This window comes from Hyperolius riggenbachi, chromosome 2 (assembly GCF_040937935.1).
Source record: "Hyperolius riggenbachi isolate aHypRig1 chromosome 2, aHypRig1.pri, whole genome shotgun sequence".
Taxonomy (NCBI): Eukaryota; Metazoa; Chordata; class Amphibia; order Anura; family Hyperoliidae; genus Hyperolius; species Hyperolius riggenbachi.
The window spans coordinates 133,369,318-133,393,842 of NC_090647.1; the positions used below are offsets into that span (position 1 = coordinate 133,369,318).

The following is a 24,525-nucleotide window of genomic DNA, read 5'->3' on the forward strand; positions in this document are numbered from 1 at the left end:
ATTGATGGGTGGCAGTGCCAGGGGGTGATTGATGAGTGATTGACAAGTGATCAGGGGGATAGAGGTATACAGTACACAGGGGGGGGGGGGTGTCTGGGGAGAATCTGAGGGGTGGGGGGTGATCAGGAGTCCCCAGGGGGTAGTTAGGACCTAAACAAAAAAAATAGCGTTGACAGATAGTGACAGGGAGTGATTGATGGGTGATTAGGGGGGGTGACTGGGTGCAAACAGGGGTCTGGGGTGTGGGCAGGGGGGGTCTGAGGGGTGCTGTGGGCGATCAGGGGGCGGGGGGGGGGGGGGAGGGGAAATCAGTGTGCTTGGGTGCAGACTAGGGTGGCTGCAGCCTGCCCTGGTGGTCCCTCGGACACTGGGACCACCAGGGCAGGAGGCAGCCTGTATAATACACTTTGTAAACATTACAAAGTGTATTATACACTTTGTATGCGGCGATCCGGGTGCTAGTAACCCGCCGGCGCTTCCGAACGGCCGGCGGGTTACAGCGCAAGGGGGCGGAGCCAGGTGCCGGCGGCCGATCGCGTCACGAATGACGCGATCGCGCCGCCCATGCCCCTACAAGGACCGCCGCCTTTGGGCATGAGCTGGTCCTTGCGGGGTCCACTTTCCGGCCGCCTCTGTGCGTTAGGCGGTCGGGAAGTGGTTAATCCATTCAGTGAATTTCTGTTAAAAAAAAAAAAAAAAAAATCTGGCACAATAGTTTCTAAGCTGTAAGCAATCTTTTAAAGCAAAGTTGAAATGCTGGGTGTTAGACCACTTTAAGGCCACCAGGACTTTTGCAGGAGAGCAGGGTGACACTTTTTCGTCTACACCCTGCTCCCAAATTTCCCAGTGCCTGAAAGGAAACTAGAGATGGATGCTTTGGCACAAAACAAACATATCCCCCGATAGATTTTACAAAAGAAATATTATACCTGGTATTTTTGCCACTCTGGTGTGCTATTTTTTGTGGGGTTTTTATTTTCTTTTTACTAAAACTCCATGGAAATCACAGTTCAACAGAAAAGCATATTATTTAGTGGGCTGTGTGCAAAATGAAATCACTATTTCTAAAAACCTCTTATGACTAACAAAACATTTTTCATAGCTCCTTCCTCTGCACCAGCAGCTCCTCCCAACTCATAACAACTCTCTGTGATGCTGCAGTATACTAAACAGGAAAGCAGAGCCAGAAAAGGCCAGGCTTGGGCTTGAAAAGACATCAGAGAAGACAGACTCAGCTATAATGATTCCTGAGCAAAGCCAGACTGAATGCTCAGTCGAGGATTTTATCATGGCTGATAACAAGCAGACTAAGCAGTGAAAGATGAAACAAAGCAGGGTAGGTGTTTTCTCTTATGTTCCCACTGTTATATATGGTAAATACATGAGGGTGCTTCGTCTCTGGCACACTTTAATTACATGTACACGTTCACACAGCCATTCCTCATAGTCATTCTAAGATTTGGTGGCTACATACCTTTTCTCTGCAGCTGCAGCTCAGTAGTATATCCCCAAAAATGTTTAGCAAGAAGTTTTAAACCTGGATATTACTATTTATTGGCTACCTTAAAAGAATAACCCAGCCTTCTTCAGTCTCAAATTAATAGCCAATAAATTGTATCATCCTGGTTCAAAACTTCTTGCTTTTTAATGATGGCTAACATGGTACAATAATCTACTGCTAAAAAAAAAAAATTTATGTAAAAACTGCACAGCTATAGTAGCCCCCCCCCCCCCCCCCCCCAAAGCCCTAAATGCATCACAAACTACCTCTCTTGGTGCCGTCCCTTCATTGATCTTCCAGAAATGACTGACTTTTACATAAATACTTTCCTTGACTGTGGGTTTCTCAATCCAACATCTGGATTATTTGCCATAGTCTTTCTCCAGCCCAGACATCTAATGAGAGAGGTAACAGTAAAGGGGCATAATGTGATAGTCCTCTTGGTAGAAGGTGTGTATATCAGTCAGCGGCACATCTTGAGTGGCAAAAATTAGAACAAGCCTGGATAAGGATTGGTAGGAAGCTGAACAGCAGATAAACTGCTGAGGGTCTGAATGTTTCCATTTCTAAAGATCAAATATAGTACCAGAGATGCCCACACTTTCTCGGCTTGTGAGCTACTTTAAAAAATTAGCAAGTCCAAATGATCTACCTATTTACAATTTTAGGAGCACACTTATACTGTATATACAGAATGGAAAATGTAGTGGGGTCGGGACCTACCATGAAGTCCTTCTACCATTCTACCTAATGGGCACCCCTGCACAATACCATGAGCTCGTGTACAACTACATAAATCACCACCCTCCCTATGTTGCACACACATTCTGCCGGTTTCTGAAATCTCTGCATAGAAGTATCTTGCCAGGTGTACAGTGAGCGAGAAAAGGCATAATGTCAAGGAGAATTTGCATATCAGCTGGAGGAGGTATACCTACTATCATATATCATAAATGTAATACTGTGGATGAGAGCCTGAAGTTTTACATATGTTACCCAGGCTCGGCTTAAAGAGGAACTGCAGTGAAAATAACGGAATGAAAAAAAGTGCATTATTTTTACAATAATCATTAATACGGTAAATGATTTAGTCAGTGTTTGTCAATTTTAAAATCTTCCCTATCCCTGATTTACATTCTGAAATGTATCACATGGTGACATCTTTACTGCTGACAGGTGATGTCTGTGGAAGGAGATGCTGCATTTTAGCAGTTGTAAACCCTGTGGGAGGGGTTTCACCACAATATCAGCCATAGAGAGCCCCCTGATGATTTGTTTGAGAAAAGGTAAAGATTTCTCATGGGAAAAGGGGTATCGGCTACTGATTGGGATGAGGTTCAATCCTCAGTTACGGTTCCTCTTTAAGATCTTGCAAAAGTAAAGACTAGAACACCAGAAAACTAAAAACACCCCTGGTGTATAATTCAATGTCATCTTGCTTTATATTTCAATGTAATTTTTTACCTCACAAAAAAGAGAAGGCACTTACTTTAATGGAAATTTTCTCCATCAAAAATAAATCTGCTTGTTCTGATCACTAAAAAAAAAAAAAAAAAAAAAAAAAAAAAAACAAAGATAGACACAAGCCCTTCTGAACTGAAAAATACAATGGAACGAAAATACTGTAAAAAGAAAAAATGCCATGTTTAACAACGTCAGCATTTGAATATCTCACCAACAGGTAAGCTAATTACTTATGGATATACATACATGTACAGAAAAGGTTGTCAGTTGTATGAAGGCATAGCTACCACACTAACCTAAACCTGACATTCACAGTCAGTACACACTGGAGAACTTTGATCTAAGCAAGCATCTTGGAGGAACACTGCAGCTGTTTTAACTAGACAGGTGCAAAGAAAACTGGGGCAAAATTGGAGCAGTTGTCTAAAGCAACCAATCACAATGGTTGCTCTAGAGAACTCTGCGACTTTTGCTATAATTTTCTCTGCAGCTGCCTTGACGAATCAGTCCCAGTGACCTTGCATGTGCTGTAATGGGCTAATCATGTAAACATCTATAAATCCCAAAGTGAAAGATTTCTTTCAACGTAAGCCTGCTGCAGGAAAATTACATTATATATATACCAGACATTGGGAAAAAGAAAATGTTATGTGGTCAGACTAATAATTGATCAATACATGCAAAAAGTCAGCGCTATATAAATAAATTTACTACAACTGAAATAAGCTGCAAAAGATTCAGAACGGGTCTTAAGCCCCATACACACGATCAACAGCGGTCTTTTATGCGGCACAATTATCAAACAAATTTTGTTGTGAAGCAATTTGAAACAACCAAAAAAAAAAAAGTTGCTTGCTATTGTTCACGCAACTGATTAGACTGATAAGACATCAATCCAACTGTTGGATTGACATCTTATCAGTTGTTTGAACAATAGAAAGCAACTTTTTGTTGGTTGTTTCAACTTGCTTCACAACAAAAGTTGTTTGATAAAAGACCTTCCCGGTTCACACTTGCGGTGGCCCTCCGGAATCGCCGTGCCGGAGCCGCACCGCTTGCAGAACGGACGGAACGGACGCACGGCATAGCAATGAAAGCCTATGCGTCCGTTCACATGCGTCCGTTCTGCCGAACCGGAGCCGGACCGGATCCGGACTCCGGCCTCCGTTCCAACATGCGCTATTTTTTCATCCGGCTCCTCCGGCAGCCGTATCCGGGGCGGAGCCGGACTGCACCATCCGGCCAATACAAACCAATGGGAACCGGAGAGCGCACAACACACAGGCTGAGAAATCCGGATGTTCTACCCCACTTCCTATGGGGATTGTTGCGGCGATATTGGATGGGGACACATGGGCAAGCATTTTGGAGTGGAGCAGCACAGCTGGATCCGGATCCGGAGATGTTGGCAGCATGTCGCAGGTGGAGGTGAGTGCTAAACAGCAGAGGGCCTGATTCCACAGGTCCCCCTTCTGCTGACCTCCCAGACCCCCAACTTTTTTTTTTTTTTTAACGTTTTTTTGCCAAACGGATTCGGATCGCATCCTGATGGACACCTGATGCAACCTGACCGGATCCGGATCGGATCCGGATCAGAACCGTACGGTTCCGATCCAGATCCGGTCCGGATCCGGTCAGGTCATCCGGTCCGTTTGGCAAACAACCGCAAGTGTGAACCGGGCCTAAAGGTACCCATACACTCATCAGATTAGCAGCAGATAGATCATCAGATGGAATTCTTATCTATCTGATGTGTAAAAGGAACATTTTTTACTAGAATAGAATTCCAGTAGATTTCAGTTTGAAATCTATTGAAAAACGATCTGATGGCATTTTTTTGCCATCAGATTTCCATTAGGGCCAATGCAAAATGATAAGCAATCTCAACAGATCGACCTAGATTTTCCACCCTGCCAGTTCGATGGAAATCCATCGAAATCGATCGAAATCGGCCGTTGATCGGTCGATTGGGCAACCGATTTGCAAATCGATCAATTGATTGGATCAATCGATCGGCCAGAAAATCGGCTGAGTGTATGGGCCCCTTTACTTGCCTGGACTGCAGTTTTATCTTTTGCAGCTCTGCAAGAATTCTTTGGTGTCTTTGAGCAGCACAATGGAGTGGGTACAAAAATCAACCGACTCCCAACTCCTCAGTTTATGAAACCACTGACTTCGAAACTCAAGGTGCCCAAAAACTGTGCCAAATCCTTGACTCCGTCTCCACAGCCCTGTCTTTGAGTGAGGCACACGGCACTATTAGTGGCCATTCACACTCGGTATTCTCCCCAGAAACTTTCGCCAGCTGGGTGGCATGAAAAAGTAGCCGGGTGGGGCGCAAATGCAGGGCCAGTGCAACTGTGCTTTCAGTATAGGAGGAGGATGAGGAGGCAAGCCGATGACAGCCGGGTGTTCACCAACATTAGTTGGGTGGCTAAAAGAGCCTGGGGAGAACACCGATACTTGTCAGAGCAAAATCTGCAAGCAATTTCCAGCATTCACAAATTTATTACATTTGTTTGTGATTTACTGAGTATTTTTTCCATGAATTTTCAAGTGTGTTTTTATGTTTTCTATGCCCATTTGTAAGCGATTTTTCTGTGCACACAAGTTCAAGTGGATCCGAGGTAAACTTTTACACATCGCATAATTGTGTTCCTTTCCTATTGTTTATAGGGTATTCCTCAAGCCAAATACTTTTTTGTTTTTGTTTTAATACTCTAATTCCCTATAAACTAAAAAAGCCACGCCCACAGGTTTTCAGAGAGCCTTGGCAGTAGCAAGGGCTTATGGGAGCTCAATCTGGGCAGGAGGAGGGGGAGGTATTACTAGCTATTGATTTCAGAGGCAGAGGGGAGGAGGAGAGGGGATTAGGCTGATGGCTCAAGATACAGATAAGCCTGCCTCTGTGTAATGTTTACAAACAACATGGCTGCTGTCATTGTATCACAGGAATAAATAATCATATTCTATTAAAACTGTTTGCAGCTAGATTTGCTGTGTAAACCATCAAAACTTTAGATAAGATATATAGACAAGTTACTTGTTATAGTTAGTTTTTCATCTCGGACCCGCTAAGTTACAAGTAAGGCCCGGTTCACATTAGCGGTTGCTATCCGGAATCACCGTGCCGGAGCCGGACCGCATGCGGACCGGACGAAACAGACGCACGGCATAGCAATGAAAGTCTATGCGACCGTTCACATGCGTCCGTTTCGTCCGGACCGGAGCCGGACCGGATCCGGCGTCCGTTCCAACATGCGCTATTTTTTGGTCCGGCTGGTCCGGCTGACGTATCCGGACCGGATCCGGAATGTTGCATCCGGCCAATGGAAACCAATGAGAACCGGAGAGCGCACAACACACTGGCTATAAAAACCGGATGTTATACCACACTTCCTATGCTGACTCTATGGTATGGTGGCCATTTTGGATGGGGACCACATGGCACCAGCGTTCACAGAGTGGAGCAGCAGTGACTTCATGCTGGAGCTGTTTGGCAGCAACATGTCTGACGATATGTCTGATAACGAGGGGGTGAGGCCCTACACATCAGAAGACCTCATCCTACAGGTGCAGCAGGTACCAGCCCTGTGGGACAAGGGGGATGCGGACCACAGCAACATCAAAAAATGCAGAGGCCTGTGGAAAAAAATTGCCAAGCTGTATGTGGAGGACTTTGAGCACTTGAGCAAGAGACAGCAAGGCACAGAGGGTATGTTGACTAGAAGTTTTTCTGGGGGCTTGTGGTTAGCTTGTGATGTATTCCACTTTTGCTATGGATTTGTGTCACCCACGTGTTGCCCACCCACCCGTGGCCCACCCACCTGTTCCCCACCTGTGATGTATCCCACCCACCTGTGATGTATCCCACCCACCTGTACCCCACCTGTGATGTATCCCACCCACCTGTACCCCACCTGTGATGTATCCCACCCACCTGTGATGTATCCCACCCACCTGTGATGTATCCCACCCACCTGTACCCCACCTGTGATGTATCCCACCCACCTGTGATGTATCCCACCCACCTGTACCCCACCTGTGATGTCTCCCACCCACCTGTGATGTATCCCACCCACCTGTACCCCACCTGTGATGTATCCCACCCACCTGTACCCCACCTGTGATGTATCCCACCCACCTGTGATGTATCCCACCCACCTGTGATGTCTCCCACCCACCTGTGATGTCTCCCACCCACCTGTGATGTATCCCACCCACCTGTACCCCACCTGTGATGTATCCCACCCACCTGTACCCCACCTGTGATGTATCCCACCCACCTGTACCCCACCTGTGATGTATCCCACCCACCTGTACCCCACCTGTGATGTATCCCACCCACCTGTGATGTATCCCACCCACCTGTGATGTCTCCCACCCACCTGTGATGTATCCCACCCACCTGTACCCCACCTGTGATGTATCCCACCCACCTGTACCCCACCTGTGATGTATCCCACCCACCTGTGATGTATCCCACCCACCTGTGATGTCTCCCACCCACCTGTGATGTATCCCACCCACCTGTACCCCACCTGTGATGTATCCCACCCACCTGAACCCCACCTGTGATGTATCCCACCCACCTGTACCCCACCTGTGATGTATCCCACCCACCTGTACCCCACCTGTGCTGTATCCCACCCACCTGTACCCCACCTGTGATGTACCCCACCTGTGCTGTATCCCACCCACCTTTGATGTATCCCACCCACCTGTGATGTCTCCCACCCACCTGCGATGTACCCCACCTGTGCACATAAAACATACACAATGACCAATTATTAAACATCAATTTATTGCAAAAAATTAAGACATTTAAAATCACTTAAAAACTTGAAACTCCAAAATAAACACATTTCAACAAAACATATTAAAAACCAAACATTCACCCTCGTCCTGGTGGTGTGGTAAAATAAAGTCTCAGTTGGTCCCTGTTCCGCAGTGACACTACCCTTGGCCTGGTTGCATACCTCCGCAGGGGCATTAGTGGAAGCACATTCGGGGGTTCCGGAGTCTCTCTTTCCTCCTGCCGCACAAAGTTGTGGAGGATGCATGCTGCCTTCACCACGACAACTGCGTTGCCCGGTTTCAGCAGCATGGGCGTGTGGAACACCCTCCACTTTGACACCAGGATCCCAAATGTGCACTCCACCATTCTCCTTGCACGGCTCAACCGAGCATTGAAGTGTAGCTGGCTGGCATCAAGTCCCCTGTCTGGGTACGGACGCATTACATGGTCGGACAGGGCGAAGGCCTCGTCCCCCACAAACACATAGGGGTAGGCCGGTGCCCTTGTCCCAGGCCAGGGTCTGTCACGGGGGAGACGCAGTCTGCCTTCCTCCATCAGCCGGCAAAGGGTCGTACGCTGGAAAATTCCAGAGTCATTGGAACTACCGTACGACCCCACGTCCACGTACACAAACTTGTAGTCCGCATCTGCCACTGCCATTAGAACAATGCTGAAGTATTTTTTATAGTTGAAATAATGGCTGCCACTCCCCACGGGTTTCTGAATCCGGATGTGTTTCCCATCCAGTGCGCCAACACAATTAGGAAACTTGCACTCGGTCCATTTCGTGGTGTCCGGCACAGGCATGTATCTGGCCCTCAGTCGCGTCCAAAGGATCCTCGAAGTCCTCACGACGATGCCTGCCACCGTGCTCTTCCCAATACGAAATGTGACATGTAGCGATGTATATGTTTGTCTAGTTGCGATGTACCTACAAGAGAAATAATCGAAATCAATTTTTCATGTCGTTACAGGAGAAAGGTTCAAGACAAGGTGGCGCAATATACGTGATGCATACGTGAAATGGCTACGGAAGAAAAAACTTGCCGAACGAAGTGGCAGTGGCGGGGGAAAGCGACAAAAAGACTACCAATTTGCCAAGCAATTGTCTTTCATCAATGCAAGCCTGGAACCTAGACTGTAAGTACCACTACTGTGGGCAGGAACTGAGAGCTCATTTTAGCAGACAACTACCATGACTTCGGCCATGTATTGCTATAAACTGGCCTCAATTCCCATGGCTAGCGAACTTTTCTCACAAGCTTTATCAAATGTTTGGTAGAAACGGTTGATAAAGTGTTTGCTAGTGTTTGCTAGCTCTGTGAATTGACGCCACATGCTGTTTGGCACACCAATAAATATTGTTTTTATCTACAGGACTGAAGACAATTTGGAGCAAGAGGAACCGACCCAGGAGGCACGGTTCAGCAGTGAGGAGAGCTTGGTGGATGATGACGTCGCCGATGTAACCTATGTCCCCGAGGAGAGGAGTAGGAGGAGGGAGTCCTTAGCTATCCCAGCTCTCTCCTTTGATGATGACTTGGGAGAAGAGAGCTTGGATGTTGAGGTTGCAGGACCGAGTGTGGATGAAGCTGCACCTCCACAATCGACCGCTATGGAAGCTCCCGGGGAACAAGAACAAAGTGAGGAGCACCGAGAGACTGCAGCACAACCAGCGCGCAGGGCAACCCCGACACAGGCCAGAGGACGGGAAGATGCTGCCACACCACCAGTGAGGACCACCACACCAGTGAGGCGTCGAGGTACCCTCCCCCCAACAAGGAGAGAGACAGAGTCCGAGATGTCCGGGGCTGTCTCCGGACTTCTCGGGATTCTTCAGAGCCACCAAACTCTCATAACCCGGCAGTTGCAAGATGAGGACAGGGGCCATATCATGGAGCAGTACAAGTCCCACATCACTTCACTGCAATGTGAGCTCGACGCTGTACATGGGCACTACAGGGACGAGCTTAAAATGATGCATGAGATGCACAGAGGAGAAATCGACCAACTGCGTGCGCAGCATCATCAGTCGGTGGGCCAGCTGCAGAACATGATGCAGCAAATGCATCAACAAAGCAAGGAACTACTGAAATTGCAGGCACACCCGTGTTTTCACACTGTGATGTCTCTAATACCATATTTGGAAAAGGTGCCTTCCCAAAACTTGATGGCGTGCCATTCCACTTTGCTGGAGGTGATCAAACAGCACATGGACACGCCATTATTGCAACCACCAATTTTTAGACCCCCACAACCAACAGCGGTGCCCACCTGGCAATCATCACAGATGTACACCGGCTACAGAGGCAGTCAATATGGGCCACCGCTGTCAGGGTCCAGCTCATCCACGACCAGCACCCAAGAGAGTCCAGATTTCCAGGCAGCAACTCCCACCTTTTCTAGTAGTGGTGCCGATACAATTTGAAAAAAAAAGTCAAATTGTTCCTGGACATGCTCCTCTGAATACCTCCGATCCTCGGAGGAAGGATACCATCACAGGGCTTTTTAGCCCAACCTTTTCCCTGCCCCATCTCCTTCAACCAAGGTTCAGAGGTGTTCAGATGACCATGTCAGGGAACTTTTGGTTTTGCTGGACTTGAACTTTAGGGCCTGGTGTCCCCGAAAGACACTACCTGGGTCACAACCTTGTGCCTGTTGCACTGCACCTGTAGTCCTGCACCTGTGCCTTTGATTCCTCTTGTTCCTTACTTTGTTGTTCCTAATCACTTGCACAAGACCCTTGGAGCCATGGGTGAAGGACACCTTCACTGGTCGGTGAGAGGCCTAGCCTTTTCACTGACCTGTGTCCTTCATCCATGGCTCAGAGGGTCCTGTGCCAGTGGTTAGGTTTTAGAAGCACTAATAATTTAGGGCCTGGTGTCCCCGAAAGACACTACCTGGGTCACAACCTTGTGCCTGTTGCACTGCACCTGTAGTCCTGCACCTGTGCCTTTGATTCCTCTTGTTCCTTACTTTGTTGTTCCTAATCACTTGCACAAGACCCTTGGAGCCATGGGTGAAGGATACCTTCACTGGTCGGTGAGAGGCCTAGCCTTTTCACTGACCTGTGTCCTTCATCCATGGCTCAGAGGGTCCTGTGCCAGTGGTTAGGTTTTAGAAGCACTAATAATTTAGGGCCTGGTGTCCCCGAAAGACACTACCTGTAGTCCTGCTCCTCTGCCATCGGTTCCTCTTGCTCCTCACTTTGTTCTTGTTCCTAACCACTTGCACAAGACCCTTTGAACCATGGATGAAGGACACCTTGACTGGTCGGTGAGAGGCCTAGCCTTTTCACTGACCTGTGTCCTTCATCCATGGCTCAGAGGGTCCTGTGCCAGTGGTTAGGTTTTTGAAGCACTAATAATTTATGGCCTTTTGTCCCCAAAAGACACTACCTGTAGTCCTGCTCCTCTGCCATCGGTTCCTCTTGCTCCTCACTTTGTTCTTGTTCCTAATCACTTGCACAAGACCCTTGGAGCCATGGATGAAGGACACCTTGGCTGGTCGGTGAGAGGCCTAGCCTTTTCACTGACCTGTGTCCTTCATCCATGGCTCAGAGGGTCATGTGCCAGTGGTTAGGTTTTTGAAGCACTAATAATTTATGGCCTTTTGTCCCCAAAAGACACTACCTGTAGTCCTGCTCCTCTGCCATCGGTTCCTCTTGCTCCTCACTTTGTTCTTGTTCCTAATCACTTGCACAAGACCCTTGGAGCCATGGATGAAGGACACCTTGACTGGTCGGTGAGAGGCCTAGCCTTTTCACTGACCTGTGTCCTTCATCCATGGCTCAGAGGGTCATGTGCCAGTGGTTAGGTTTTTGAAGCACTAATAATTTATGGCCTTTTGTCCCCAAAAGACACTACCTGTAGTCATGCACCTCTGCCATCGGTTCCTCTTGCTCCTCACTTTGTTCTTGTTCCTAACCACTTGCACAAGACCCTTTGAACCATGGATGAAGGACACCTTGACTGGTCGGTGAGAGGCCTAGCCTTTTCACTGACCTGTGTCCTTCATCCATGGCTCAGAGGGTCATGTGCCAGTGGTTAGGTTTTTGAAGCACTAATAATTTATGGCCTTTTGTCCCCAAAAGACACTACCTGTAGTCCTGCTCCTCTGCCATCGGTTCCTCTTGCTCCTCACTTTGTTCTTGTTCCTAATCACTTGCACAAGACCCTTGGAGCCATGGATGAAGGACACCTTGACTGGTCGGTGAGAGGCCTAGCCTTTTCACTGACCTGTGTCCTTCATCCATGGCTCAGAGGGTCATGTGCCAGTGGTTAGGTTTTTGAAGCACTAATAATTTATGGCCTTTTGTCCCCAAAAGACACTACCTGTAGTCATGCACCTCTGCCATCGGTTCCTCTTGCTCCTCACTTTGTTCTTGTTCCTAACCACTTGCACAAGACCCTTTGAACCATGGATGAAGGACACCTTGACTGGTCGGTGAGAGGCCTAGCCTTTTCACTGACCTGTGTCCTTCATCCATGGCTCAGAGGGTCCTGTGCCAGTGGTTAGGTTTTTAAAGCACTTCAATTTTAGGGCCTGGTGTCCCCGAAAGACACTACCTGGGTCACAACCTTGTGCCTGTTGCACTGCACCTGTAGTCATGCACCTCTGCCATCGGTTCCTCTTGCTCCTCACTTTGTTCTTGTTCCTAACCACTTGCACAAGACCCTTGAAACCATGGATGAAGGACACCTACACTGGTCGGTGAGAGGCCTAGCCTTTTCACTGACCTGTGTCCTTCATCCATGGCTCAGAGGGTCCTGTGCCAGTGGTTAGGTTTTTGAAGCACTTCAATTTATTAGGGCCTGGTGTCCCCGAAAGACACTTGGGCAGCTATGCCCTGCAACTCTTCCAGCACAAAGTTGGTGGTTGGTGTTCCTTAAAACTGACCGGGCTATACCATAGATATGTTATTTTTTTGTCTTCCATGTTGGAAGAATGTTTCCATGTTGGAAAGTGGTTGTTTTTGCAATAAAAAAATTTGTTTTTACATACCTCAGTGTGATGAGTAGTTGTTCTTGTGGTGTGACTGCTCTCCTGAACGTGGTATCCTTCTTCCTAAGGTCATCCTTCACCATCTCCAAAAGGGTATCAAACCTGTCAGGAGATGTAAAGGAAGAAGCTGTAAAGTATGTTGTGGGACAAGGTGTTGGGTGGAGGATGGGGGAGGTGTGTTTACAGAGGTTTGGGAGTGTTGTGGAGGGTGGGGGTGTAGTGTATAGCTAGGTATACAGGGGTGTGGGGGTCAGGGTGGTGTGTTTAGCTAGGTATACAGGGATGAGGTGTTGTGGGGGTGAGGGTGTGGTGTTTAGGAATGGTGGGGGTTGGTGTATTTAGGCCTATATACTTACAGGGGAATAGACATCCGAGTGTAGCTGTAGAACTTCTGTGGGTGTCGTCTGAGGTCCCGGTAGAGGGCCTGGAACTCTCCCTTCCTCTGCCTCCTGGCTAGTAGAGGGTGCACCCACCATCTCCTGCGAGGAGCACGCCTTCTCCCCACATAGTAGTAGGTAAACAACAGGAAGGAGAGAATTCCCAGGTAATAAGCGTAAAAAATGACTGGATCCATGGTCCCAACTGCTGTCTCTGTATCCAAGGATGGTCTCCACACGTCCAGCTGTCTCCAACAATGACCCCAGAGCTTCTGCTGACCTCCCAGAACCCCGGGTATTTATACAGGTTGTTATCTCTTTAAGAATCCGGATCCGGACCGCAACCGTGTTCATACCGCACGGAAACCGTATGCAACCGGACCGGATCCGGACCGGATCCGGACAGGAACCGTACGGTTCAGGTCCGATCCGGCTCCGGTGCGGTCCGGACATCCGGTGCGGTTTTCGCAAAACCGCAAGTGTGAACGGGGCCTAATTGTATCTAACTTACCCAATGTGGCAAAAAGATCAATCCAAGATATTGAATCCCCCCATACACACACACAGATTTTCAATAGATTTCACCATGAAATATATTGAAACCGTCAAACTGAAGCCTTCAACTGTTCAATATATTACAACGCTATGGGCTGCCGATCTAGTGCCAATCCACGTCTGATTAAAATTTACCATTTGGCCCGCTCGTAATTTTTTTCAATCGATTAGCGGGGAAAAAAAGACAAAAATTACGATATTATCCGATCGTAATTTCAATCTTTTTTCCCATGCATTGAACAAAATTACAATAGATGAAAAGATAACTAGCAGATTCAATCACTGTGATAGAATCTGCCGGTGTATGTCCAGCTTTACTGCCAGAGGCTGGTTACCAAACACTTATTTTATTGTTATTTAAGTATTTATATAGCGCCGACATATTACGCAACACTGTACAGAGTATATTGTCTTGTCACTAACTGTCCTTCAGAGGGACTCGCAGTCTAATCCCCACCATAGTCATATGCAGGGCTGTGGAGTCGGTACAAAAATCTTCCGACTCCAACTCCGACCAACTCCTCAGTTTCTGAAACCACGACTTTGACTCCAACTCCGAGTACCCAAAATTGCTCAGACTCCGACTCCTCGACTTCGACTCCTTAGTCTAATACTTAACAGGGCTGTGGATTTTGTACAAAAATCATGCGACTCCGACTCCTGAGTTTCGGAAACCACGACTCCGACTCCAACTCCGGGTGCCCAAAATTGCCCCGACTCCGACTCCTCGACTCCACAACCCTGGTCATATGTCTATGTATGTATTGAGTAGTGCATATATTGTAGTCTAGGGGCAATTAAGGGGGAAACCAATTAACTTATCTGTATGTTTTTGGGATGTGGGAGGAAATCAGAGTCCCCGGAGGAAACCCACGCAGACACAGAAAGAACAGACAAACTCATTGCAGATGTTGACCTGGCTGGGATTTGAACTACGTTTTTTGAAGTTTCTCCTGAGCTAAAGGACAGTGGAGAATCTAATCTCCACCAGGAGCCTTATCCAGCATTAGGTTGGGTGATGCTGGATAATAGCGAGAGTTAATGGGAGATCAGTGAATCAGTGTCTGTGCTGTTCTAGGTCCACACTTGCTACTATAAAGCTTTATTACAAAAAAAGGTCTCACCTAGGGTGCATGCATGCAATTGTAAACGCATAACATTTAATACACATCTTACCCAGCTTCTTACACTAAGGACTACTATTGCAAAACATTCCAAAATTTGAAATACATGAAAACACATATCATAAATAAAAAGAACATTTCTGCCAGAGTAAAACGTGCTATAAAATTATTTTTTTCCTATGTTGCTGTCACCTACAGTAGGTAGTAGACAGCTGACAGAACTGACAGGTTTTGGACTAGCCCATCTCCTCATGTGGGATTCAGTTCAACTGCCAGAATAATGTACTGGAAAGGGTGCATCCTTTGTACAGATCCTTTCCAGTGAGCGCTTTTATAAAGAATAAATGAAATACTGAGAATTCCCTATGAAGAGATGGACTAGTCAAGAACCTGCCAGTTCAGTCAGATTTCTACTAACTACGTAAGTGACAGTAACATAGGGGAAAAGTAATGTATAGCTAATTTTTGTCCCTGGAAGAAATTCTTATTTGCAAGTGTTCATATGTATATTAAGTTTTACAATTTTCTGTGATAGTGGAGTAGAGTTTTAAGTGTTTGCCACCTAATAATACATAATATTTAACCTCCCTGGAGGTAACCCCTGAGTCAGACTCGGAGTTGAAAATCCAAAGCTCAGAGTGGTAACACCGAAGCTGACTTGTAGTGACTGCCACAAGGTCTATGTAGAGTATAGCGCGCAGCGGGCGTTTTAACTCACCTCCGGGGGATCCAGACGTCGACCGCCATTCTTCTTCCTGTCCTCCAAGGGTCTGCATCCCCCTGGCAAGATCATCGTCATCATGACGACAGACGGCGATCGCACTATAGGGTTACAGTGCCTCACGGAGGACAAAGGGAGAATAGCAGCGCTGAATCCCAAGGAAGTGAGTAAGTGCAGGTGCTGCTGCAGACACTAACAGCATGATTATTTCACAGTTTGGAGGTCTAAAAGTGTGAAAAAAATGCACCGCTTTTAAACCCTAAAATCTGGAAATAATCATACCACCAGGGTGGTTAATAAACCTAGGTTTACAGGATCCCTTATTTTATACAAACTAAGTCTGGCCCAGTAAGCCCAAAACACTGCCATTTGTTTGCTATAAGCGGAGCTGCATTCTTTGCCTGACTTTACTTCTGCTTTTAGTATAAACTAACAATAACAATGTGTGTCAAGAAAAGGAACATTAAAGTTCTGTGTGGCAAATTCAATAGCAAGCCACAATTTTATGACTTTTTTCACCTTGAAAAGGTAGCTTATAGCAAATCTGAGCAAAACTCTTGTCCACTTGATCCCATCCCTGCCATGTTTTACACAACTACATAACATTGGCTTAATAGCGCACACTGTTGAAGAGAAATGCAGGACCTGCTGTCCACACCCCATATGGATCACAAACTTAAGAGAAAAAAAAAAATCTTGCTCCTCGTACTTTCCAAGTTCTTCTGGGTCACCATGAGCAATCTGGATATTCTGTAGTACTGGTCCAAGCCCTATTTCATAGAGCCATTTCATGGCATGCACTGACGAAGACCATAAAGTCTGAAACACGCTGTATGCATGTTGCTTTAATATGGCTATAAAATGAATAAACTATTGGCTCACTATACTCCAGCGGTTCTGTGTGTCTGGCTTTCAGGGGCATAAATAGATGGTTAGCAGATTCTGGAGTGATGCATTATGGGAAACCACAAGTTGCTCACTTGGAGGTGAATGATTGCAAATATTTCTGTTTTTAGAGGCCAAAATTATATTTAGTGTTGCTTTTTAGTAAGAAGGCTTCTCAGTCTCTTTTAGTCCCTTATACTTTCCTACAGGTTCTGGGTCACCATGAGCTATCCGTGTATTCTGTATTTCGGGTCTAAGACCTATCCCATAGAGCCACATCAATCCCTGCCATGCATTGATGAAGACCAGAAAGTCCAAAAACGGACTGTATGCATGTTGGATTGGTGTGGCTTTGTCAAATGTAAAAGCTGAAGGGACACCATACACCAGCAGCCCTAGATGTGAGTGCTGCATCATGGGAAACTACTGTTGCTTACCGCCTAAGACCGATTGGCGTCGGGAAGGAGGCAGCCCCAGGACCGCTTAATGCCGAAGGGGATTGCACACGAGAATCTCCGCTGAGTGACAGAGCGGAGCTCTGTGATCAGCCTGCCAGGCTACGATCGCAGCTCGCTGGCTGGTAACAGTAAAAAAAAATTAAAAATTAAAACACAGTTTGTTTACATTTGTACAGTGCTGCGATCTAGCGCAGCGCTGTACATGGGGAAACTTAGCTGCCCTGCCGAGCGGTTTCCACTGAAATGCCTCTCATAGGCTTATGCCTATGAGAAAAGGATAAGCTATGCAATCGCCACCTAGAGTCAATTTAGGGGGGGGGGGGGGGGGGTTAAGTATAGTAATTTTTTTAAAAAAAGTTATATGGCTCTGCAACGAGCAGTTAAAGCTGCAGAACACTGAATTGCAGATAATCACCTGGTCACTAAAGGGGTGTAAGCCTGCGGTCCTGAAGTGGTTAAAGTGAAAAAAATTTACACATGCCTGAGGCTTCCTCCTGCCCCCTTCAGGCTGATCGGTCCCTCGCTGTCCTCTTCCGCCTTCTGGATCCTTTGCTACGGCTCCTGGTAATCCGGCCAGTCAGGGCATAGTGCGCATGCGCGGCCTGTTGCCGGGAGCATTCGGTGTCACAGTACTACTGCGCAGGTGCAGAGTGGTCCCGCTACAGGGACGAACTGCGCCTGCCCCAATTGGCTGAATAACCGGGAGCCGTAGCAAAGGGTCCAGGAGGCGGAAGAGGATGACGACAGACCAATCAGCCTAAAGGGGGCTGGAAACCCCAGGTATGTATAAAGTTCTTGTTTCCAATCATCTCAGGTACCATTTAAAGCTGAATTGTCGCAAATACCTTTGGTTTTTCAGATCTGACAAGATTAGCAGTATGCTTGTTTCTAGTGCAATTCAGTCACTACTGCCAACCAAATAGATCAGCAGGGCTGCTAGACAACTAGTATGGTTTAAAAGCAAATAAATATGGCAGCCTCCATATCACTCACCTCAGGTTCACGGGTACAGACAGGAACGTACTGTCCAATGCAACCCAAGGTGTCAGTGTAAAAGTAGCCAAATAATCATTGTCGGACACAGTTCTTGGATACTAGCCATGTAGCCTGTTCTGTTCTATGTAGGGATGTTTATTAAAATTAGAATAGTGGGATTACCAACACCCTCATCACTGAAGTTTTGGGCCACCTGTACTAGACTGTCACCCAAGGAGATCATGACTGATCACCACAGGCAATGAAAATCTATTGTGGTGTAAATAGCTTACTTTTTAAATGGCATCTGAAATGAGAAAAGTATAGTGGCAACCATATTCCTATTAAAATGTTATTTGCCAGGCTGTAGTGTCTTGCTTTTGGCTTCAGTCTTGTCTGACGCCACGTCACAGTGGCCATTGCGTTGCATTCCCTGTGTCAGCAGAAAAGCGGTGCTGCACGTTATCCGCGTGTTGTGTTGCATACAGCGAAGTACAGTGAAGCATAGTCAAATGTAAAGTGTGCTTCACTACCGCTGTTAACTTTTTGCAGTATATTATCATGTGGCATTGTAACGCACTGCACTCCACGCAGTGTGTTACAATGCTACACAATGTTATACCGCAATGCAACCACTGCACTTTTGCATTGGTGGTGCATTGCATTGCGGCAAGCCACATTACAAAGCGTCCGTTATGCCGCACTGCAACGCACCACTGTGAACGTAGTGTTATGCTGGGAACACGCCATGAGTTTTTTTTCTCATAGAAGTGAAAGGAAAATCGATCAGAAAGTAGATCTGCCAAAAAAAAACTCATTGCGCATTCCCAGCACTAGTCACACGCCAGCAATAATCCTGGAGCTGAGTGAGCAAACCTGATCTGTAAATGCTTTCTGAATCAGTGACTCAGAGTGCAGCCAGAGGATCAGTCAGTACAACAACCAGCAGCATTAAAATAAAAAAGAAAGAAAGCCGAGAGCGGCACCATCTTCCTTATTTCCCAGTCTTTAGGTTCCCTTTAAGACGTAAATGAGTGGGCCCAGTTTAGATTGCAGATGAGATATATAGCGGCTTAAAGTGTGCCAGAGACGAGTATATGCCCAAGTTTTATACATACCTGGGGCTTCCTCCAGCCCCATCCGCACAGATCGCTCCCACGCCGCCGTCCTCAGCCTTCTGCCTCTTCGGTAACAGGCCCCGTCATTTTGGCGAGTCGACGCATGCGCAGTGTGCTCCTCCGTCTCTCTCCGGCGGCTGGAAGCGTACTGTGCAGGCGCAAAACCTTCCCAGCTGACGGAGAGAGATGGAGGAGCGCACTACGCATGCGTCCACTGGCCGAAATGACGGGACCCATTACTGAAGAGGCAGAAGGCTGAGGATGGCGGTATGGGAGCGATCTGTGCCGATGGGGCTGGAGGAAGCCACAGGTATGTATAAAACTTGGGCATATACTCGTTTCTGGTTTCCTTTAAAGTGTGAAGCTTCATACACATGCTAGATGACTCTTGTCCATGGCGGCCATCACTCATGAGAATCTAGCATTTGTACGACAGCACTAATGCATTGGTGAAAGATCTGACCAGCCACATCATCTCATCCAAGTGCAGGTGAAGTCTATTGCTCTTCTCCTTAGCCCTCCTGTTCCACGCAGCTCTGTTTTTCGCCACTGTCTTACCCCTCTTCATAACAGAAGAACCCATTGCTAGCCTATAGGCCAGCAATGTGTCTGTACAGCAGTCAGTCCCATACTCTTGCTCAAGGGATTAGATCCGGTTACTTGCAGGCAACAAACCTCATACGTGTGCACAAGGCTTAGCTCTGCTTTCCTGAATGAACAAGCCTTGCCAAATTTCTTCATATTGCAGGTATTTTCACGAGCTGTACAACACTGACATTCCTGTAGCAGCATATACTGCAATACAACTCTTTCCTGGCAGGAAGTGATGAGTGAAGTGAGTAGTTCAACTGTAAAACACACATCCTAGTGGAAGTATTCTCTTGCCCTGCCTAATGAATGGGTTATTGCAGTACAACTAAGAAATATAGCAGGAAGTGGAGGGCTTGCATGAAATTTTACTTCCTGCTTTGTGATGACATCAGAATAAGCTGTGAACCAATGTTGCAAACAGACGGGAATTCTGGGAGGACTTGTGTGGCTGTATACGGTGGTCATGGATTCCAGCTTTTTTTTTTTTTTTTTTTTTTTTTTTTTTTTTTACACCGGTCCTAAACGTGATAGAGGCAGCACACCAAATATTTGGCAACATTCAGTTACAAAGTGACGTGTGTAGGGAAGACATGTTATTAAAAATTAACACACTCTTGTCACCCAGAACAATATAGCTTGTGATTATTTTAAATGAAAGTGTAATGTTTGTAGAGGCATCCCCCATACTCTGCAACTAAGGCCTCTTTTCCAAGAGCAGCTGACAGGTGGTGAATTCACCGCCTGTCAGCTGATTCCATCCCCTTGCCAGGTGCTTGCTAGTGCTCAGGACAGGCAGCACCCTCACGGAGTTGCATCATGCTCAGACATGACATGAGACAGTTTTTCATCGCCAGGTAATGTTGCCGCATGTTAGTGCCCGACACCTGTGGTGTTACTACCGCTGCCATTCGGCGGCATTTTAATTGCAACTGAATGGCAGTCGTGGGCAGCGACCAGGACACTGAACTGCTTAACTGCCCACCATAACTTAGATAAATAGCAGTGGGCAGAGATGGAATATCTCAGTTGAATAGTACTGTATTTGCCGAAAATTGACGGTCTCTTGTTCCCCCTCCAAAGTACAATATATGCCACTCTACAGGATTATTAAATGCATGATCACACAAAACAATCATGGATGATTTAAAAAAAAAAAAAAAAAGTAGTTTCTATCTATCCTGTAAGTAGATAAAACTAATGAAAGTGAAATGTAATAATAAGCTGAAATACAAATACAACAGATACACAGGCATTTAATCACAAATGTCGGATCTGTATTACTGACACTTTAAGCCTGCTTACACACAGGGACGTTACAGGTGCACGTTAGTGCAGCCTGTAACGCTCCCCCAACGCACAGCAATGTAACACAAGTGGGCTGTTCACAGTGCCCACGTTGTGTTACATGTAACGCTGCACGTTATAGTTAAAGTGCAGCATGCTGTGCGTTCTACGCGGATTAGCCGCGTTAGACTGTTTGCACATGCTCAGTGGGGGGCGGAGGGGAGGCGGGGAGATGCCGCTACAGTAGCCGCGCACATGGCTACTTAATATGCACTGCACTGGCTCCGCATCACGTGGTCCCGCCGGCCAATCAGCGCCACTCTGGGAGACCTTATGCGGATAGAGCCGCCTAACGCAGCTCACTCTAACGTCCTGTCCCGCACCACCATGCGTTGCGTTAGGGGCACGTTATGCGACCATAACGTCCCCTAAAACGCAACATCTTAGTGTGTAAGTAGCCTAAGGGGAACAAACAAATGAGCCGACTGTTAAAATGTTGCTCCAGTCTCTACTGTTCCCCAACACAAGTAAGTTACCCTACAGGCCTACACAGCTTACTACCACTTGTTTCTTCTCTCTTAATAGGATTTAATATAAATATTCAGAACCATTGCTGATTTTTATGGTTTTATTAAGGACTGAGAAAACTGCATCATACCAGTATATCTGACCACTCTCTGATGTGTATGGGATGTTTTAAAATGTATACAACACACAGACGACTTAGATGTAAAATCACCATTGCTTTGGAAAACCACATGGACCAGATGTGGCTCTGTCACTTGAAGGGATGACCATTTCTGCTACACATTTTGTCCTTTAAGACACACACAATTTATCAAGAGATCATTTTTACTTATCTGGCTGGCCAAGATCATATCTTCATCATATCTCATATTTGCTTCCTGTGTAGGCTGACTGTGACAAGCCCATAAGAGACTTACAAATCCATCACTTCATAGTCATAATATCAATCCCATTCTTCCATGAATTATTCTTGTGGGAGACAGACTCCAAAGAGACTTGATTATCTCTACTTTCTGATAAACCTTTGATAAAAGCTGTCATTATCTGATTACTGTTCTGCATAATTGTTTCTAGAGTCACTAGCAGAGAAGTTGTTAATTTTCATAGCCATGAAATTTGTATAGGGATAGGAAATCAGAGATCAGCAGTTTCAAACTGTTTTCTGTTATTCTTTTTAACTTTGAATCAGCAGAAAGCGAATTCAAGCACTTCCAAGTTCCAACAATAACTTCTACATAACAAGAGTTTTATTCCACAGGCTACCAGTAAATATAAGAATAGTTCAAATGTAAAGTATGCCTAAACAGCTGGAAAACAATATACAACTAATGGGCTATTGAATATAAAGAATGCTGTCAAATAGATAAGATTTATTTAATACAATGCATAAGGATGGAGTACGATCAGACTATAGCAGGTACATTACACTAGAAAATTATATACAAAGGGATAAAAAATAAAAACATAACTGTACAGAATACATGACACTTTTTAAACTCAAGAGCATGTAATCCACAAAACTTAGTATAAATTTTAAAAACAAGAAATATTTTACCACAAATGCAAAAGAAGAAAAACAGTTTAGTCTAATTTACCATACAGTCTATGCCCAATTTATGTAGGCAAAATAATCAATACAATTTTCCCATCACAAGCCATGAGAGCATGCAAAACATAAACAATAATATCAATAAGGCAAAAAAAAAAAAAAATACAATAAATTATCCCAGAAAGGTCATTTAACATTTCTTGTGGCCTCCTGACAGACAAATATCAGTTATAATTGGTAATATCGCACACACCAATAAAAGAACAGGTAGTAAATAACAGATTCTGCATACATTCTACATCAGGACAAGAAGCACTTTCAGAACATTTTCCAAGACGTTTTAGGCTACTCCTCTCTAGTGTATCCTATTGACTGCCACTGATCAGACATTATGTAGACAGGCCATTTCCTATGCATGCTCAAGACCTCCCTTCCCCCCATACCTGGAGATGTGACATGCTCTTGTCATTTGGGTTACAGACAGACACCAGCTGCTATCTCTCACACACATGCAATGCCATGTGGCTGCAGATCACATCATACTTTTGCATGTTCCATGCTTACCTCCAGCAGATGAACTTTGTTTGGGGTAATAAGTAGAAAGAAGGGGGGATGACAAGCAGGGCTTCACAGGGCAGGGATGTCCCTTCCAGCAGCTGCCCCTTCCTCGCAGGCCTTTGTAGCAGCGGGGTAAATAAATGAAAAGACAAAGAGCAATAAAGCCTGCTCCAGTTTTATTGCTTCCCTTTCATTCTTGTTATTGTTGTGTTTGCTGGATGTTGTTGTTGTTCTTGCAGTAGCAGCCCCTCCTTAGGCTCTTCTGGGCAGGCAGTGGGGGGTTGCTGTTGTATTCTGCTCTGTGCCTGGATGCATAAAGACAGCGCTTGAGCCCAGAGTGCCCAGGAAAGCTGTTTTGCCCCGTAGGGGTCCCTTGGTTGGAGGATAGGAGGTGAGGTTATGCAGTTAGCTGGCTCAGGCCTATGCTTGCTAGTGGATTTCCCAGCTACCCCTGCCTCTCTCTTCTCAGTGGCTGTTTTCCTTCCCTGGGCTCCAGAGCCAGATCATGGAGTTTCCTGTTGCGCATGCGCCGTCAGCCAGCCCTGGGGATTCCATGCCCACAATGCACAAGCCTGCGCTACGGGAGCCGAGATGACGGCGTTTGACGCCATCTTGGTTGTGGGCAAACAAATACGCAGCCGTTTTTTGTCATTCTTTTGGCATACGGTGAGTCAGAGCTATTCAATAGGCGGCTGCTCCTGCCTGCTTTTCCCGGCGAGAATGAGCTGTTCGGGGCTGCTTGTGAATGTCGGTGACGCTTATAGATAGGGCGCGCTGCTGCTACTGCACAAGATGGCTGGTGACATAGGCATGTTTTACAAGTGTGCGTTTCGTGGCACGAATAACATGTATGATCCATTGTGGGAGTGACAGGCGGGAGAGCAGCGCTATACATGCAGCAGCTCAGCCTCCTCTGCAGGCGGCACTGCTTCACCAATCCAGCCTGAACTCGTTTTCCTGTCAGACGTAAGGCGACATTGCAGGGTCATTCCCTCATACCTGTCACTGCGACGTACAGCAAATGTCCAGAAGCTGAGCCAGGATTTCAGACGAGGACTTTTTAATTTCATCCACACCTTATTATCGGTTGAAGCCTATAATTCAACACTTTATAGTCTGAAAACAATATATGTTTTTATGTTCTGGAAATGTGAGCTTTGATTTTTTTTTTGGAAGGGGGGGGGGGGGGGGATTAATTTTGACCAGAAATAAAAATGATTTTCTTCTAAATTCATTTTATTATTAAACTTTATTTATAAAGCACTAACATATTACACAGCACTATACTACGTATGGAAGACATAGCATTGTAGAACTGTAGTGAAAGTTTAAGGTAAATGTATAACAAAAAAAACCCTCTGGAGGATACTTACCTCGCTGTAACCCCCTGAACAGTAGCAAGGTAAATATTTACCTACAGCGATCCAGCGCAGGTGCAGTATCGGCTCTTCATTTGGACTAAAGTGGAAATAGCCGGGCCGATCATACCCGCTTTACTGCGCAGGCGTGAGTTCTTTGCGCCTGCGCAGTAGAGCA

At 46.2% G+C, this 24,525-nt stretch overlaps 1 protein-coding gene across 1 annotated transcript in view; it reads right to left on the bottom strand.

The window, feature by feature from the left end:
* Window positions 1-23,908, bottom strand: part of MBD6 (methyl-CpG binding domain protein 6) — a 107,286-nt gene extending 83,378 nt beyond the window's left edge. The window contains exon 1 of the mRNA XM_068267438.1: window positions 22,996-23,908. The gene's annotated coding sequence lies outside the window, so the exon portion shown is untranslated. The remainder of the gene's footprint in view (window positions 1-22,995) is intronic.
* Between the last annotated feature and the right edge of the window lie 617 nt (window positions 23,909-24,525).